At 44.6% G+C, this 13,481-nt stretch overlaps 1 pseudogene; it reads right to left on the bottom strand.

Moving 5' to 3' along the window:
- Positions 1-8,599: 8,599 nt before the first annotated feature.
- On the bottom strand, positions 8,600-13,309 carry LOC102256456 (annotated as a pseudogene).
- Positions 13,310-13,481: the final 172 nt, after the last annotated feature.

Here is a 13,481-nt window from a genome sequence, read left to right as displayed (position 1 = left end):
TGTGATGTTAAAGTTAAAGTTGTAAATACTTCATCACAAGGGAAATTAGTCAAGCACTCTAAAAGTGTTTTCACACTCTTAATGTGGTGTACAGGGAGATATTAGAATAAGTTGAATCACTTTATCAGTCACAGTTTGCACTGTTTATATCATGTTTTTGTTGTTTTTATGTTATGTTTTTGTTGTTTTCATATCATGCTTTTGTTGTTTTTATATCATGCCTCTGTTGTTGTTATATCCTTTTGTTACTGTTTATTTACTAATAAATTTATATATTATTTTCATATACATTTTACTAATTCCCTTTCATCTCTCACACTTCTATTATATAGAAAGGGCAAATAGCAATATTAAAATATTTCCGCTACTTAATTCCCTTTTAATGTGCACAAATTTTGTGCACTGGGCTACTAGTAAGTATTAATATTCAGCCAAGGCTCAAACACTGTATTATTACATATCAAAAGACTACCCAGATACGTGGCTCTGACAGCAAACCTGCAAATGGTCTGATTTATGTTGGCTGCTCATCCAATATATATACTACAGGCCCGATGCATGAAGATTCATGCAAGAATGGGATTTCCTTCCCCTGGCTGCCAGCACCACCTTCGCTCTGGTTGGAGCCACCTTTCTGCTTTTGCTCCGGCCCGGAGCCACCTTTCCACCTTCCCACACTACCCAGAGGCCCGGAGTGGCTGGGATGGTGTGGAACACCTGCGTTGTCGCCATGGCGACAATGCAAGCGTCCTGCCCTGCCCCTGTGTATGCAAATTAACCTGCCATCTTTGTTGGGTTAATTTGCATACTCACTCCTGATTGGCTGGTGGGCATCACGAAGGTATGGTCAATTTGCATCTTTCTCTTTTATTAGTGTAGATGAGATGGGTTTTGATTTCCCACTCCAATGTTGGGTTAAATTGAAGCAAGAGACAGGGGTATGTGGATATAGTTTTCTAAACTTATAAGAGGAACCTACAGAACAGTTTAAGCATGCAGTAGCATTTGGGATTCTGGAGAAATTACTTACAGGGCAAATTAAGGGGTCATTACTGTCATGGACTGAAGGAAGGTTTGGGTGGGCTCGATTTGCTCTGTAGGTATCAGCACCTGTTTGCTCAGCAGCCTCAGAGTGATTGGGGGGTTTCTTTGGATTCCAGTTCTAATAATCAAGTAATATTAACCTTAAACTGAGCAAAAAGCAATTGTATTTAAGAAAAGCAAAATATGTTTATTCAGGAATGGCAGAGGAATTGCAATTCAGGATAAGCAGACTACGGTGGACTATAGGCAAGTCTAAAGAGACAAAGAGAAGGTCAGTTTTTTTGGATTTTGGAAGAAAATTGAGGAGGGTTGTTTAGAACAAAAAGTCATTGGAGGATGCCTGGCCGGCGTGGCTCAGTTGTTGAGCATTGACCTATGAACCAGGAGGTCAGGGTTCGATTCCCGGTCAGGGCACATGCCTGGGTTGCGGGCTTGATCCTCAGTGTGGGGCATGCACGAGGCAGCCAATCAATGATTATCTCTCATCATTGATGTTTCTATCCTTCTCTCCATCTCCCTTCTTCTCTGAAATCAATAAAAATATATATTTTTTAAGTCATTGGAGGAGAACAAGAATAGAGGTGGCACCTTTTTGTTTGTTGCAAGTAGTGGAAGGTCTATTGTACTGAGGTATGTAGGAATCTTCTTCCTTCCTGCTGACAATGCAAATTGAGGTGAGTGGTACAGGCATGGGAGCTCTCCCTCCATAGCTTCCCCGACTCCACTTTGGAATCAGGTTTCGTTATTCATTTTTCACATGAAACATTCACAAGTAATCTAAACATGATAGTTAAGAACAAGTGAATTAAATAAGTAAAGTGAGATAAAGTTTATAAGTAACCTTTTCAACAACTATTATGTTTTCACTAGTGTTCTGGTACACAGATTCATGTACATTAAAAGGAAATGAATTAGAAGAAATATTTTAATATCACTATTCGCCCTTTCTCCATAATAGATGTGTCAACCAAATTCACGATCAACAATGACAGATTGAAACACATGTGTGCAATTGGCTATTTAATCCGCTGCCATGTACGCTGTGCGATGGTCAGTGCAGTTGACCTCAGGAGAACAGTCGGTCACCGGGAAATTCCACCTCGGGAGATCGTAGATCCCTAAGAGCTTTTTCCAAGCGCAGTGCATATGATATTTTATATAAACAATAAAGGCATCTTCAAACTCGAGATGCCGTACTTCCCTGACAGCAAATGATTTTTTGCTCCCACCTTTTGTCACGGTTGTGTAGACAGAGAAAGGGCCCCTAGAGACGGGTGATTCCACTAATTTTTTTTTCGTGCATGATGTCATGGATTCGCAGAATCACCTGATTTTTCCAGGCTGTCTGCTAAACTTTGAGTGGTTGATAGGGGGATCAGATCCCCGCTCCAGGTCAATTCATCACAATTTTTTTTTATCCTACACTGTGTATGAGTCATTGGGGCCAAAGAAGTAGAAGAGATACCAAGGCACAACTATCTATAAAACAGGCAGAACGCAGAGTGTTATGAACGAGACACGAAGTCTTTGTATCACAAAAGGAAGAATACTTTCGGCAGGATGTGTTAGAGCAGTGGTTCTCAACCTTGGCTGCACATTAGAATCACCTGGGAATCTTTTTAAAATCCTGATTTCTGGGCCTCATCCTCCGGAAATTCTGTTTCTTTGTTACTAATGTGGGCCACAATATTAGTAACAAAGAAACAGAATTTCCGGAGGATGAGGCCCAGAAATCAGAATTTTAAAAAGATTCCCAGGTGATTCTAATGTGCAACCAAGGTTGAGAACCACTGCTCTAAAGAGAGGAAGCCAGGTGTTGCTACTTGACGTCATTACACGGCACCCACAGCAATTGTTTCCAGGCTGGGCTGGGCTGTGGGCCGCATCTTGCACCATGGGATCTTGGCAGCGTTGGCTGCAATTTGGTGGGATGTCGCTCCAGGGTGGTAGCGGGGTCTGTGTCCCACTTGGGGTAAGCTGAGTGTTGGTTTGTCAGTGTCAGGTCCGTGGTGCTGACCAGTGCACATCATGGCAGCTCCTACATTGAACATCTGCCCCCTGGTGGTCAGTGTGTGTCATAGCTACCGGTCAGATGGTCAAAGGGACACAGCCTTTTATATAGATTTTTTAAATAGTTTCAAATTAAAAGTAGAGCTGCCATATGACCCAGCAAATCTGGGTATTTATCAGAAGAAAATAAAAATACTAATTAAAAAAAACACCTATACACCACTATGTTCATTAAAGCATTACTTATAGTAGCCATGATATGGAAGCAATGTAGATTACTCATCCATAGACAATTGGATATAAAGAAGATGTGAGATACACACACACACACACACACACACACACACAATGGAATATTACTTAGCCAAGAAAAAGAATGAAATCTTGCCATTTGCAACAACATGGATGGACTTAGAGGGTATTTTGCTAAGTGAAATAAGTCAGACAAAGGCAAAACCATATCCTTTCACTTACATGTGGAATCTGAAAAAAACACCATAACAAATGAACAAACAAAACTATCCCCTACAGTGTCAATCAAATCCAGACAGGAAGCAAATTGCACCTCCACCATGTGTAGACAAAGTACAATGTTCAACAGTTTGGGCAGGTTATGGGAACCTGCCAGGAATGGTGTGGACCCCTAGGACTAGCCACAGCCTGCATGGGCTAGGGAAGGAAGCAATTACCAGGCCCCAGTTTTTGTTCTCATTGTAGCAAAGGGCTACAGGAGAGGACCTGTGGCATTCAGTGAAGTGTTCAGGTACAATTTTCAAAAAGTGAAAACCATGATAGTCATACAATTATGAAATGAACACGTGTCAAAGATTTTATTCTGTTCATTCATTAATGAAGGAACTGGTAAGGCAGATTCAAATTCAAGGTTCACAATTTATACAGTCAATCAAAGAAACCCTTTGCTAATAGATACAAAACTGATTAATGCTTGTACATGAATATATGTAGCTGTACTCTTCATAATAGCCCAAAGGAGGAAACAATCCAAATCTCCATTAACTGATGAACTCAGAAAGAAATTGTGCTACATTCATAAAGGGTGTCCCAAAATTCACGCAAGAAGTAATTTTGATAGAAAACACAGGTTTATAAATAAAAATTGTAAATTTTTTTTGATTCATAAAGTATACAGTATAGGGTTATGTATGGAATAGGATATCAGGTAAATGGCCTCCACGGCTTTGCTGCCACATACGCACTCTTTTGTTGAAATTTTCCATGACCGTTTTGCATAAATGTGGCTGCATTTCGTTGATACAGCACTCAATTTCCTCCTTCAAGGCATGGGTGGTCGTGGGCTTGTTAGCATAAACCTTAGACTTCAAAAAACCCCAAAGAAAAAAGTCCAACGGTGTTAAATCGCATGATCTGGGCGACCAATTCTGATCACAAAAACGGGAAATTACACGACCAGGAAATGACTCATGCAGTAATTAAATTGTTTCTCGGGCTGTATGGCATGTGGCACCGTCTTGTTGAAAATACATGTCATCCACATCCATATCTTGCAATTTAGGCACAAAAAACTGGATTATCGCATATTGGGTAAATGGCCTCCACGGCTTTGCTGGCACATACGCACTCTTTTGTTATTGCCTGAGCAGCCACATTTTCGAAGAAGAATGGTCCGATGATGCCTCCAGCCCAAAATCCGCACCAAACAGTGACACGTTGTGGGTGCATTTGTTTCTCAACAATCACTCGTGGATTTTCTGAATCCCAAATGCGACAATTTTGTCAATTAACCAAGCCATCAAGATGAAAATGAGCCTCATCGAAATTCAGCCACATTTATGCAAAACTGTCATGGAAAATTTCAACAAAAGAGTCTGTATGTGGCAGCAAAGCCGTGGAGGCCATTTACCCCATATGCTATTCGATACATAACCCTATACTGTATACTTTATGAATCAATAAAAAAATTACAATTATTAATTATAAACCTGTGTTTTCTATCAAAATTACTTCTTGTGTGAATTTTGGGACACCCTTTACAATAGAATATTATTCAGGCATAAGAAGGAAAGAAGCACCAACACAGGCTCCAGCATGAATGGACCTTTTGTTTTTTAAATTTGTTTTATTGCCTAAACTATTACAAAGAGTATTACATATGTCTCCTTCCCTCCCCCCCTTGACATTCTCCCAGCTTCCCCTAGCCCTCAGTGTCTTGTGTCCATTGGTTATGCTTATATGCATGTATACAAGTCCTTCGGTTGATCTCTTACCCACACCCCCAACCCTCCCCAGGCTTCCCGGTAGTTTGACAGTTTATAATGGTCTCTATTATCCATGAATGAGTGAGATCATGTGGTATTTTTCCTTCATTGACTGGCTTATTTCACTTAGCATAATGCTCTCCAGTTCCATCCATGCTGTTGCAAATGGTAAGAGTTCCTTCTTTTTTACAGCAGCATAGTATTCCATCGTGTAGATGTACCACAGTTTTCTAATCCATTCATCTACTGATGGGCACTTAGGCTGTTTCCAAATCTTAGCTATGGTGAATTGTGCTGCTATGAACATAGGGGTGCATATATCCTTTCTGATTGGTGTTTTTGGTTTCTTGGGATATATTCCTAGAAGTGGGATCACAGGGTCAAATGGGAGTTCCATTTCCAGTTTTTTGAGGAAACTCCATACTGTCTTCCATAGTGGCTGCACCAGTCTGCATTCCCACCAGCAGTGCACAAGTGTTCCTTTTTCTCCACATCCTCTCCAGCACTTGTCGTTTGTTGATTTGTTGATGATAGCCATTCTGACAGGTGTGAGATGGTACCTCATTGTTGTTTTGATTTGCATCTCTCGGATGATTAGCGACTTTGAGCATGTTTTCATATGTCTCTTGGCTTTCTGAATGTCCTCTTTTGAAAGGTGTCTATTTAGGTCCTTTGCCCATTTTTTGATTGGATTGTTTATCTTCCTTTTGTTAAGTTGTATGAGTTCCCTATAAATGTTGGAGATTAGGCCCTTATCAGATATAATGTTGGCAAATATGTTCTCCCATGTAGTGGGCTTTCTTGTTGTTTTGTTGATGGTTTCTTTTGCTGTGCAGAAACTTTTTATTTTGATGTAGTCCCATTTGTTTATTTTCTCTTTAGTTTCCAATGCCCTAGGATCTGTATCGGTGAAGAAATTGCTTTGGCATATGTCTGAGATTTTGTTGCCTTTGGATTCTTCTAGTATTTTTATGGTTTCCGGTCGTATATTTAAGTCCTTTATCCATTTTGAGTTTATTTTTGTGTATGGTGTAAGTTGGTGGTCTAGTTTCATTTTCTTGCATGTATCTGTCCAATTTTCCCAGCACCATTTATTGAAGAGACTGTCTTGACTCCATTGTATGTTCTTGCCTCCTTTGTCAAATATTAATTGAGCGTATTGGTTGGGGCTGATTTCTGGGCTCTCTATTCTATTCCATTGATCTATATGTCTGTTCTTGTGCCAGTACCAAGCTGTTTTAAGAACAGTGGCTTTGTAATACAGCTTGATATCTGGTATTGAGATCCCACCTACTTTGTTCTTCTTTCTCAGGATTGCTGCAGCTATTCGGGGTCTTTTTTTATTCCAGATGAATTTTTGGAACGTTCGTTCTAGGTCTGTGAAATATGCCATTGGTATTTTGTGAATGGACCTTGAAAACATGATGCTCAGTGACATAAGCCAGACACACAAATGAGATATCCAAAACAGACAAATCTATGGGGACAAAAAATAGATTAGTAATTACCAGGGCCAGGGAGGAAGAGAGAATGAGGAGGTGACAGCTAAAGAGCTCAGGATATTGTTGGAGAGGCAATGAAATGCTCTAGAATCTATTGTGTTTGTATGACTGTGAAAACAGTAAAAGCCACTGAGTTGTACATATTAAGTGGTTTGTAAATATATATTATATCTCAGCCAAACTGTTACTCTCCCCCCACCCCCAAAAAAAGTAGTTTAAAAAAGACCATCCCATAATCTTTTTCTTTTCTCCTGGAAAGAATCTACATGTTCGCATGTAATTTTACAATGTCTGGACTCTAATAAAATTGAAAATAGCTAATTCAAACACAGGTGAATTTTCTACTTAGATTATGTTATATGTATGGTGCTGAAACCAAAATGTGGTGGTCAGGTCTGAGTTCATTATCTCACAAAATCGACGAATGAATTCATGGACAAAAGTGGTTAACTGAAGCAAAGTTTATTGAGAGAAGCCAGTCCTGGAAAACGTGCAGTTGGGGTTCCAAAAACAGGCCAATGTCCAGAGCTTCCGTTCCATGTTGCAGCCTGGTGTCGTTCAGCATCCAAGCTAATTAAAGCCCATTAGTCCATGTGTAAAGGGCCACGTGGCTGTAAGCCATGTGAGCGCAGGGGAGAATATTCCCTGCAGTAAGAGTCAGAAACCCACACACCAGCGAGAGAAGAGGAAAGAGAGAGTGTTTCTCTTTGTCTAGAGGTAGATATATGCTTACTAGGTTCTGATTGGTTCTTTCAAATAATTCTGCCTTAGTAACATCCTTGGCATTGGCTACATGCCCACTGACTTGTGATTGATTATATGCAAGCTGCTTGTCACATTTTTAAAACTCAGGTACCCCAAGGGCTCTTCTTTCCCTGTCCAGCTGTATTGCCTTAGTAACTCCTACCAGCTGGGTTCCCTGGTTCTACTTCCTCCCCCCATGGTCCCGTCCCTAACTACCTAGCTCTTCTATCTCCTCATTCTCCACTCTGATTTGGAGACCCCCAACTGCTGTTGGGAATGGGGGCGATGACTGCTCTGGCTGCTTCCAGCTGAAGAGGGACAATGCAAGGGGTTTGGGGGCTCCATCAGAGGCAGATGATCTAAGGGACCATGGAAGATGGGAGCTGTCATTTGGGGTTCTATTTCCATGACTACTTGTACTTTGATGGATTCTAGATGAGAGAGTATAAATTGAATTAGACAATTGAGTATACAAGGGCCAAACAATAATTCTAGGAACGTGCAGGCCAGCGGTCCTAAAAGGAGGAAAAGTCATGAGGTTAATGAGGGAAATATACTACAGATTTGGGCCTAAATTTTAGGAGGTAGAGAACATGATACTTGTTTCCTTAACTTCACAGCCTGTTTAAGAATAGAATATCCTGTGTTCTAGTATCTATTTCAAAAGTTATTGATATATATACAGTAGGAAGTATTGGCAATAGTACATATGTCACCCTGCCTGGCAAGAATGTAGTCTAGGGCTATTCCATGTGAGCCCATGAATCTAGTGACCTCTGTATACTTTGGTCTGTGGGTGGTCATACTGGTATAAATCCTGAGGTAAGGCTTGACCAAAGAAGTGGGAACTATCTCTAAAGCCCTGGGGTAAAACAGTCCAGGTCAGTTGGGTGGACTGATTTGAGGGATCTCCAAATACAAAAAGAAGGCAACCTTGAAATCTAATACAGTAAACCATTTAGTATCTCCTAGAATTTGGGACAATAAACTATAAGGATTAGGAACCACAGGATGTATAAGGATAGCTGCCTTATTAATTAATCAGTGGTCTTGGACAAGCCTCTATTCCCCATTGGGCTTCTGAAAACCAGAATAGGAGTGTTACATGGGCTGTTACAAGGTTTTACCAGGCCTTAGGCCTTCAAATTGTCTATTATAGTAATCCCTTCCTTGCCTCTGGTTTGAGGGATACTGTTTCTGATGTGGGAAGGAAGCTGAATCCCTGAGAAGTATCTGAGTGGAGGTGGCCCTAACCACTCTGCTAACTTTACCTTGGGTAGCCTACGCTTTGGGATCCATTTTAGTGTCTACTAATGGCAGGAAGAGTACTTGTTCTTGTGCCATGTATATGGTGGTACCAAAATGAGCCGAGATGTCTCGCCCCAATAGGGGAGTTGGACTTTCTGATATAATCAGGAAGGCATGTGAGAAGGTGGCTCTAATGTCAAGGAGGAAATTAATTTTCTTGCCCTCAACAGTCAGGCTTACCCGGGGCTCCTGGTGGAGACGACAGTCCATGTTGGAGCCAGTGAGGAAGGCCCCGGGACCCGTCAGTCCTGCTACTGGACCGTCTAAATTGCCGGATCGGCCCGTGGAGGCCTGCGCCCCTTTGGACAGTCTGACTCCCAGTGGTTCCCCTTGCAGATAGGGGCTTATAGGGGGTGGCTTCCTGTTTCCCCATGAGCAGTCCCTCTGGACATGCCCCTGCTGGCCACAGTTTTAGCAAGTAACTTTGGGAGACCCATATCCCCTGAGACTCTGACTGATGACATTAGCATCTTGGAGCACCACAACCAAGGCTGTGGCTTTCTCCCTTCCCTTGGCCTTCCTCTCCTCGGTCTCCTCTTGGTCCAGAAGCAGCTCTGAAGATTACAAATTGCGCACTGAGAACGCCACAGGCTGTGGAGGGCTGCTCAATCTATGGCTCTGGGGTCACGCGTAGCAGCCTCCTGCGCCACCTGGTCCCTCCTGGCTCCCGCCCCCGCCCTCCTCAGTCAAAGCCTGAAATGGCTACTGTCAGGAGGTTGTCTAAGGTACTCTCAGGGCCAATTGCCAATTTTTGTAATTTCCTCCTAATCTGTGGTGCCGCCTGAGTAAAAAAAAATTGTCTTTTAATAAGTTGTCTTTCCATTATGCTAAGTGAAATGAGCCAGTTGAGAAAGACAAATACCATATGATTCTTACTCATATGTGGAGTCTAATGAACAAACTGAACTAACAAGCAAAATAGAGATAGACTCACAGAGAGCAGGCTGACAGCATTTAAGAGAGTCAGGTGGCTGGGTGGGGAAATGGAAAGACTGAGAGAAAAAAAGAGAGAAAACTCATGGATGCAGACAACAGTGGGGTGACTGCCAAGGGAGGGGGCTCTGGGGTAGGTGGAGGAGGGCATATGGGGGATAAATGGTGATGGACAGAAACTTGAATTGGGGTGGTGAACAAACAATACAGTATACAGATGATGTATTGTGGAATTGTGCACTTGAAACCTGTGTAATTTTGTTAACCAGTGTCACACCAATAAATTCAATAAAAAGGAAATAATAAGTTGGCTCTTAAAAAAGTCTGGATACATAGAGGTGTATTTTGTCAGAGCCTCCTTGAGTCTGTCCATGAAGACCAAGGGATTATCATCCTTCCCTTGGTCTATAGTTGACAATTTAGAGTCGTTCAAGGGCTTGGAGTGGCACCTCATTAAGTCTTGAATCTCACAAACCTGGAAATGTTTTCTATTCTAATCTGCTAGCTCATCATCAAGCCATTTAAGGTCTTTCTGGGGCACAGCTTTCTGTTGGACAGTAGGGTAGTGATCAATCTGATCATGGGGGACCCCACTGGCATTTGTTAAGATGTATTCATCCCCAGACTGCTGAGGTGTATCTACTAGGACTGACCACTTCTCTGATCCCAAGAGTGTCTGACTCAAAAGAAGCATTACAACATTCATTGATAAATCAAAGGTTTGTGTCAGTCCCTGAAAAACATCTATGCACTTGTCAGGGTCATCTGAAAAACTTTCCTAAATCTATCTTAGTTTGTCTTAGGTCCTGTAGGGAAAACAATACCTGGATCCAGGTGGATCCGAACTCTCCCCCTGACACTGCCTGGAGAGGGCAAAGGATAGCCGGGGACCTGGGTGGCCAAGTCCCCTTGGGTCTGGGTGGGACTGGTCCTTCCGGGGGCCCTGGATAAGGAGGACACAATAGCTCAGGTGCATCTGGTGGGTCACTACGCCCTGTCAACTCGTTAGGGATTTCTGACTCTCTGGTACCCCTTTGGGTCAATGCTGCCTGGAACCAGGGATTGATTTTGTACTGCTGACACAATTTCTGATTGTCTTTAAGGCAAAGAAAGCCTGAACATATGGGACCTCAGACCACTTCCCTTCCCTCATACAGAAAAGATCTAATGGCAAGATTGTATTATAGTGCATACATCCCTCTGGGGGCCATGTCTCTGCATCTGCAAGCTTATATTGAGGCAAAGCTTGAGTACAAAAGATCATGCGCTTTCTCTTCAGGGTTTGTGGATCAAATGAATCCCAGCTCCTCAGTATACAATCTAGAGGGGTGCTGATCTTGGTGGTAGATGAGAAGTGCCCCATCTGAAAAGGCAAAAAGAACAAAGAAGCAACCAGTGCCATCTTGTTTGGGCGCTCATAAGATGTCTCCTGTGTAGGGCGAGGTGAAGATTGCCTGCTACATGTGCTGCCCAGGATGATCCTATCTGATTTAACCCCCTACTGCTTGTGTGCACATATGCGTGACCATATGCGTCTGTCGGATTATCACACTTACTGAGGAGATCTTCTGCACTGCCTGTGTAAACTTGCCTCAGTGCGAGAGGAACAAACACTGGTCTGATGCAGAGAGTGACCCCAGTGGTTGTAATGTTTCTGTAGGGCAAACTGGGCCTATTAGAATGACTGAAAGCCAATTCTATGTCAAGAAAAGTTTCTTAAAATTCAAAACCTGGGAAGGTTGTCAAGCTTATTTGACTAAGAGAGCATATATAAAAGACTTTTTCCTTTTTTTTTTTTCTGGAGGTGCAGAGAGCACTGAGCTTTATTTCCAAACACACCAGACAGAGTGCCCTTACCTCCCACCCATCAGCCCTTCTGAGCCCAGGAAGGAGACAGGCCTGGGCCTACCCACCAGCCCCACCTAGGAGGGTGGGGCCTGAGTCCACCTCTAGCTGAGGCCGGGCAAGGCTCCCCTCTCATGGGCACCCCTGCCAGGGGGAAGAGGCTAGAGGTGATGGCAGGAGCATTGTCATCCAAGTGGCCAGTCCTCAGGTCTTCAACCAGGGTGCGCGGGCAGGGCTGGGGCGCCTGGGGTTCTGACCAGATAGGGGTGGGGGATGGGACCGCACTGGCTGGGCCAGGTGAGAAGAGCTGGCCAACAGCTTCTGGTGCTGGGCCTCGGAGGTGACACCAGACCAGAGGTCCAGGCTCTGGCGACCAGAGCTTTTCTTGGATTTTGGAGGGAGAATGTCCCAGCCCAGCAGACAGTGCCGGAGCAGGGCCACTGTGTCGGAGGCCTCGAAGCTCTTCCGTCTGTGGATGCGGTAGCGGTGGGGTGGGTCCAGGATGGACTGTGGGATGCTCACCCAGACTTGCGTTGGGTCTGCCAGTGTCTTGGGGCCCCGCTGGTCCCGGGATGTCCTGCACAGGCGGCAGGGGGTACCAGGGTCCGAAGGCACCAGGAACAGACACCGGTTGACACGGTAACAGTACACATATTCGTGGTCTTCCCCGGGCACTGTCATTCTCCTGCTGGCCTCGGAACTGGGGTTCGGGCTCACTGTGAATACACTCCTTGTTGGTTTCCCGGAATTCTTGCAGCTTCCAGAAGAAGGCCTCGGGCTTGCTGCTGATGGGCCAGCTGTTGTCCAGAAACCCTGCAATCCAGTCATAACCCAGGTAGGGTCTGAGGCGCCAGCTCCTCTCAGGCACTGGAGACTCCTTGTTGAAGGTCACTCGTCGCTTGGGCAGCTTTCTTTGTTGAGCCTGGATGGACCTCGGGGCCTGTGCCTCCAGCTCTGCTGATCGCTCTGAGTCACTCGAGTCTGAGGTGGCCAGCAACGGTGCCTCACAGGGCTTCAGTGGGCTCAGGGGTTCCTTGACAGGTGGGAGAGAGATCACCCCTAGCTGGCCCTGTTATGCCCAGATTTCAAGATCCCCAATGGACCATCAGGGAGCCAGCCAAGTCTGATGCAAAAGCAGAGAGTCCTTTATTATTATTACAGACCCGGGTCTGGCTCCCAGCCTCTTCCGACGCAACAGCAAGAGGAGAGAGAGACCACCGTGAGAAAAAACAGGGTTTTAATTGGGGGGTGGAGTGAGGGGAGGAGAGATGACCGTGGGCCCTGCCGATTGGCCAGGCGCAAGTCGGGTCTTATTACACAGGCTATGGCGCGCACGTCCTTTGATTGTCATTGGTCAGTTTAAAGAAATCCCGGGCGTGGCCAGCAGAGGCCTGGGCCTCCAGGAAGAAGGTACCTTCCTGAGCACATGGCTACTGCCCCAACATGGAGGATACGGGGCAAGATGGAGGGCATAGCCCTCGCCCTTTCAGCCCCGCCAGGAGAGGACATGTCGCAGGAGTCACCTTGGTTGGCATCCCGTGGAGAGGAGGTTCTCCAGGCCACTTAAGGCGTCTCTGAGGCTGCCTTGGCCACCGACCGCCGCACGGCATCCTACCCAACCCACAGCTGCCTCAGAAGCTCCAGGTTGAGCTGTCGCAGCTGCGCCAGGTCCTTGGTCTCCACCATCATCTGGCTTCCTACAGCCTGTGTCGGATGTCACTGACTCCCGGCTGGCTGTAGGCTGAGTTCCAGACCCAACTCTGATACCAGGCTCCTGAAGGAACTCTTTTCTCTCTCCTGCCCATTCTTCCTTTTTCCTTTTAGTAAAATTCATCTTTCCCATCGCAGGCCCGAACCC

This window comes from Myotis brandtii, unplaced genomic scaffold (genome assembly GCF_000412655.1).
Source record: "Myotis brandtii unplaced genomic scaffold, ASM41265v1 scaffold1516, whole genome shotgun sequence".
In the NCBI taxonomy this organism is placed as follows: Eukaryota; Metazoa; Chordata; class Mammalia; order Chiroptera; family Vespertilionidae; genus Myotis; species Myotis brandtii.
This window is presented reverse-complemented; position numbering and strand designations above follow the sequence as displayed.